The sequence below is a fragment of the Meles meles genome, chromosome 5 (assembly GCF_922984935.1).
Source record: "Meles meles chromosome 5, mMelMel3.1 paternal haplotype, whole genome shotgun sequence".
NCBI classification, from domain to species: domain Eukaryota; kingdom Metazoa; phylum Chordata; class Mammalia; order Carnivora; family Mustelidae; genus Meles; species Meles meles.
The window spans coordinates 774,028-779,943 of NC_060070.1; positions in this window are offsets into that span (position 1 = coordinate 774,028).

The following is a 5,916-nucleotide window of genomic DNA, read 5'->3' on the forward strand; positions in this document are numbered from 1 at the left end:
GCACAGAGCAGCGAGCACTGGGTCTCCTGTGACTGTGCAGATCTTGCAGCTGCGAGACGAGCCCTGTGTGTCCTTTGTCACAGTCTTCTCAGAGTCCGCCTTTCCATGGAGGAACGAAGGACCCAGCTTCTCAGGGCTCCCATCTCCCCACCAGGGGCGGCCGGAGACCTCCTCTCCTCCTTCCAACAGCCTTCCACACACAAGCTCTTACTGAGACCAGCGAGCACCCCCTTACCTCGGGGTCCTCGCTCTTCCTTTTACCCTGCGCCCACTTTCTGGACCCTCAGTTTTGCAATTCAGGCATTTTCAGACAGGACTGTTCCGAACACATTGACCACACTTGCAAAAGCAGACGTCCAAAGAAACCTTCCTTAATAGAAGCTATCTGTAAGTCAACAGCGGGGCACCTGGGGGTCGGTTGGTTGGCGTCTGACTGTTGCTCTCAGCTCAGGTCATGGTCTCAGGGTTGTGGGGTCAGGCCCTGCATCGGGCTCCATGCTCAGTGGGGAGTCTGCTGGGAACTCTTCCCCTCCCCCGTCTCCTCCCCTTTGTGCTCTAAAGTGAAGAGATCCTAAAAGAAGTCAGCCAGGAGCGCGCAGCTCCGGGCCGGGACACTAGAAGACACTAGACGAAGCTGCTCCCTGCTTCATGTGGTGCCGACCCTCGTTCTCACTTGCAGGAACTCCTGTGCACGAGAAGTCATGGGGAGGTACGGCCCCACATTTGGTGGGAATGGGGAGGGCCTTGGACACGTACGAAGAAACCAGTGTGCTTTGCACGGAAGGTGTTTATTTTGAGGAATGACACGATCTGACCGGTGGTTGGGGAGTTCTCTGGCTCGGAGCACGGACTGGAGAGGCGAGAGCAGTTGGGGTCTCCACAGGTCCTCAGATGGTAACAAGGACAGGCTTGGGCAGTACCTGAGGAGGTGGGTGGGTGGGAAACTGTGAGGTGAGTGTAGGCGTGTGCCCCTCGAGTTTCTAGCCCCAGAGCCTGGGCTCGTGGTGTTGCCTTTCATCAAGACAGAGCGCACGCAGGAAGGATGAGTGGGAGAGGACGCTAAGTGAAGGGATGTGGCCTGTGGGGTGCTGGTGCTCAACTGTCCAGGAGCAGAAGGTTGAGTCTCAAGGTCAGGGCTTGAGATAGTTGGGAATCTTCAGCATAAAAGTAAGCGGGGAAGAAAATCTGAAATTTAGAGCGAAATCCTATTGCACCTTTTTTTTTTTTTTTAAGATTTTATTTATTTGACAGATCACAAGTAGTGGGGGGAAGCAGGCTCCCCACTGAGCAGAGAGCCCAACGCGGGGCTCAATCCTAGGACCCTGGGACCATGACCTGAGCCGAAGGCAGAGGTTTAACCCACTGAGCCACCCAGGCGTCCCCTATTGTGCCTTTTTGTGACTCGTAAGTGTTGGGTCACTCATCTCCTGTGTAGAGAACGCTTTTATTTGGGAAAGAAATTTGGTCGGACATCTAGTTTAAGGAAAGTAAGATTTCCCCTTGGAATTCCTTAATGGGAGGTAAGAACGAGGAAAATTAAGTACTTGGTGTAATTGAGAGTCTGAATCCCCTTGGACAGCTTTGGAGAGAGCCATGAAAAGCCAGACAAGTGGGAAAAAACGGGGATTTGAGGAGCACTAGGGAAGCACAGGCTCAAGGCCCTACGGGGAGACACGGCCAGCAAGGAGCCCGCGATGAACAAGGGATGTTTTCCGGGAGCGAGGACCAAGGGGAGCAGCTTCCTTCTCTGCACAGCACAGGCCCACCTCTGGGCCTTCCGCAGAAAGTGACCCGCAGTCAACCTTGTGCTCTGGCAGCCACCCAGGGATCAGCATGGGGAGGGCCGGCTCGGGAACATGCCACCCTCCAGGGCCACCCTGACCCGGCGTGCTTCAGCGCCTCCGGTTTTGTATCCAGTGTGCATGAATCTGTTGAAACCCTCACTTTCCCCAAACCATCGCAAACACCACCGGTGTGGAGCACCGCAGGCCTCCCCTAGCGGGACAGGAGCTGCGTGGGTGCACGGATGCACTTCAGCAAATGCCCGCCTCACTGGTCTCTGCTGGTCCTGGCTGCCGCCGGCCGCTCCACAGCACTTTTGGGCGACTCTGTGCTTGCTCCCGGCCCGAGGGCTTTCAGCCTCTCCGCACAGGGCCGCGGTCGACTGCTCGTGCAAGCTTGAGCTGTCCGGTTTTGTGCAGTGTTTCTCATGGCCAACTCACCCACCAGCGTGGTCAGGTCAGGGCTGTGAACTTGAACTCGGTGAACAGGAAGGAGGGTTCCGCTTTGGTGCCCGACGAGGGCCATACACGGGCCCAAACCCACAGCGTGTAAAGGACCTGATACCCAGGTCTCATTCCGCTGGGTCCGCTCAGAGAAAGTGACCTCCTCCCGCTGCTTCCCAGGTAACATCTGGGAATGTGTCCTCCAGGCAGTCTGCCCGGAGCCCGGCCCCTGAGGAGTGGACAGGCCCACGGCCAGCATCCAGAAACCAGCCAGGGAGGGGAGGCGGGCTGGGGGAGACATCCCGTGGGCGTGAAGGATGCCTGCCGTCCAGGGGCTGCTGCGGGATGTGTACAGAGCACCAGGGGACTGGCGGGGGTCTGGCAAACTGACCTGCCATCTCTGCCAAGACACGGAGCAGAGCAGGCCTGGGAGCCAGCACGGGCGTCCGGGGTGGGCTCTGCCGGCCCCTAACCCTGAGTCCCAGAGAGCCGCCCCCCCGGCCACAGGGCTGTCCCCTTGCACTGCCCAAAGCCACTCCTGTGGGGAGACACGGACACAGCACTCAATGGCGGCCAGGAACCCGAGATGCAACAGCCCCGCCTCTTCCTGCTTCCAGCTCGGGAACGGGGTCAGCCCTGCAGGCACGGAGACAGGAGCACGGTCTCCCCCAAGAAAACACCTGCTAACTTTCTCCGAGTCACACGGCAGAACTCTGGGGAGGACCGACCCTGCTCCGGGGCTGCATGGCGCATTTGACACGGTTCTGGTTCAGGTGAAACGTTCTGACTCCAGACCTCCCGATGGCCACAGCGCACGTGCACCGCCCTGGCCGGGCTTCCCGGGCACACCTCAGAGGAAGAGAACCAAAAGCTCTGGAAGGTACGAGTATCTGAGTTTTGTTATTTACAACTTTATTTGAGCGAGCGCACACGAGCAGGGGGAGCAGCAGGCAGAGGGAGAAGCAGATTCTCTGCTAAGCAAGGAGCGACCCCCACCCCCCACCCCACCCGTGGGGCTCAATCCCAGGACCCCGGGATGATGAGCTGAAGGCAGACGCTCAGCCGACTTGAGCCACCAGGTGCCCCTACTACAGCTGGGTTTTTAACGAGCGGCTTACTTGGTGCCCACCGTCTACAAGCAGCGTGCAGGCACAGAGAAAATACACCGGTAAGGGGACCCCGGCAAACCTGGCCGGTCTGTGGTGACTGTCGTTCCCTACCAGCGAGGGTGACACAGGGAACCGCCACCATCTACCCTAGTTACCCAGTCTCACTGGCAAGGACGGGACCTGGTGTCGGGTGCTGGGAGGATGCCCGTCAGCAGGCTGCAGGGTGGGAGCGTGCAGCAGGACCAGCCCCCAGAGACCGGTGGTGGCCGGCTCATCAGGGAGCCCCGCGGACGGGAGCATGTGGGCAGCCACTGATGTCACCCTCGGCTGAATAAGCCAACGGCCCCCACGGCTGGTCAACAGAGAGATCACTCCACCACCACGTCCCTCCCCCAAATTCCCAGGGCCAGCCAGCTCGCAGACCCAGAACCTCTTTCCTAGGGGGGTGGCTGGGTGCCCTGGGCCTCGAGCAAGGTCGGATACAGAGGGGAGGCAGAGTGGAGACCTAAGAGTGACCTTTCCCCTGAGATGGCAAAAACCCAAAAGCAGTATTGCGTTAGTGGGAATCCCAGACGTGAAACGCACGACCTGTGCCCAATGGGCCTAGGAGAAAGGCACGTGGGCGTGGTACGCAGCCACGGGCTGTGACACATCGAATCAGAGCAGAAGCCAGCGGCAGACGCTGCCCCAGATGTGGTCGCTTCACCGGCACAGACAGCTGCACGGACCGCTCCGGCACATCCGCGTCCACCAGCTGCAGGACCCACGAGCAGCGTGTGCTCCGCGGTCATGCGGAAAGGCCGGCTCACCTCGCTGGGGCGCGAGCACAGTGGAGGACCCACAGCCCGACAGTCCCATCCTGCGGGTCGTACCAATGGCGTGTGCGGATGGGAAACAGACGCCCTGGACGCCTGGACAAAACACACGGACGCCGGGGGTGGGGGCAGGGGAGGAGCGGTCGTGACGGGTCCAGGGATCCAGCGATCGGGCACTGTTCACAGCCACAGCCACGACGAAGACACCAGTGAGACTCCCGGCTTCCGGAAGCAACACGCACCAGACGTGCGCGTGCTCTGCGGACATGTACCAGCCGGCCCGCAATACGCCGGTTCTGCGTGAGGTCCAGAATGAGAAAGTGCCGGGGCCCTCAGGCCGCAGTACTGACACACGGCCTCCAACGGGCCCGGCACCTGGGGCAGAACCGTGAGGCTTATCCTGCACATGACTGTCCTCCTCCCGAGCTCTGCGCTGCCTTCTAGACGCTGGGACAGACTCAGACACTGCGTATCACCGGGGACACCTATTCCATGACTGGAGCTTGTCACACGCCGTCTGACCCCTCGTGGCCTTGGGCTGGGCAGTCGCAGGAGCACGCTGTCGTTAAACCGAAGCGAGGTACACACGAGCCTGGGCTCAAGCAGGTCTGCTGCTATGGCAACAATGCCCGGCGTCAGGTGCCCACGGTCCTTTTGAGTTTCCTCTGAGCTGCTGCCAGTGAAAAAGGGGGTTCGCCCTTTAAGATGTTATTTTAGAGACGAGGGAGAGAGAATCTCAAGCAGGAGTCCCGCGGAGTACAGAGCCCCACGCGGGGCTCGATCTCACAATCCTGAGATCACGCCCTGGGCCGAAACCAGGCATCGATACTTAACCACCAAAGCCAGCCAGGAGCCCCACCTGGAAACGGGCTGTATTTGGTTTCTGAAGACGCTGGGGGCACCGGAAGGTGAAGGCCAGTAGCACGAGAGCCTCAGGGCTGATCCCGAGAGCAGCGCAGGACGAACCACAGGTCGAGCACTGCGTGTCAGTGTCCGCGTGACCGGACGCACCCACGGCCCTGGGGATGGGCCTCCAGGAAAGCTGGCGGTGACGGACAGGGTCTCGCAAGGAACAGGAGCGGATTCGGTGGCAGGTGGGATCTCGTTGAGGACAAGGGCCGAGGGACGGGAAGCAGCTAGAGCTCCTGAACGGAGCAACACACAGATGTTCTCTCCCGTGTGGGAGCTCTCCCGGGCGTTTAGGGACACCACGACCCATCTGTGGATGTCCGTGACCTTTCCCTGCCTGTCAGTGGCTCCCAGAAAGCCTGACTCACTGCCGTGCTTCTGACAGCGCTGCTCCTGAGAGGTCCCTCTCCCACGGACGTCTGGCTCGAGGTCCGCGGACTCCCACCTCAGCACAGGCTCTGCACCCCCAAGCAGCCACCGGACAGCGCGGCAGCGGCTCCGATGGACATGCCGGCTTGCGGCGGAGCCCTTTGCCCTGAACTGCCGCGCGACGCCTCGCACCGCGGTGTGGAAGCACGTGACGCTGGGACGGTCCCTCTCACGCCAGCCACCAGCGCGTCTCAGAATCTGGGCCCTGCTGGTGTGAGTATCCACGCATGTCTGTTCCTGAGGAAGGTCTACTCCACAGACGGACGCAGGCGTCCCAGGGGCCTGCAGGCGGAGAGGCCATCTGGCTGCACGGGACGCCTCATGCCAATGAACCAAAAGGCAAAGCCGGCTGACTCTGACAGCTTGGGTCGCTGCGCCCCACTCCCTTGGGGACAAGCCGGCTGCCAGACGGGGGCAGGCAGGAGTGTC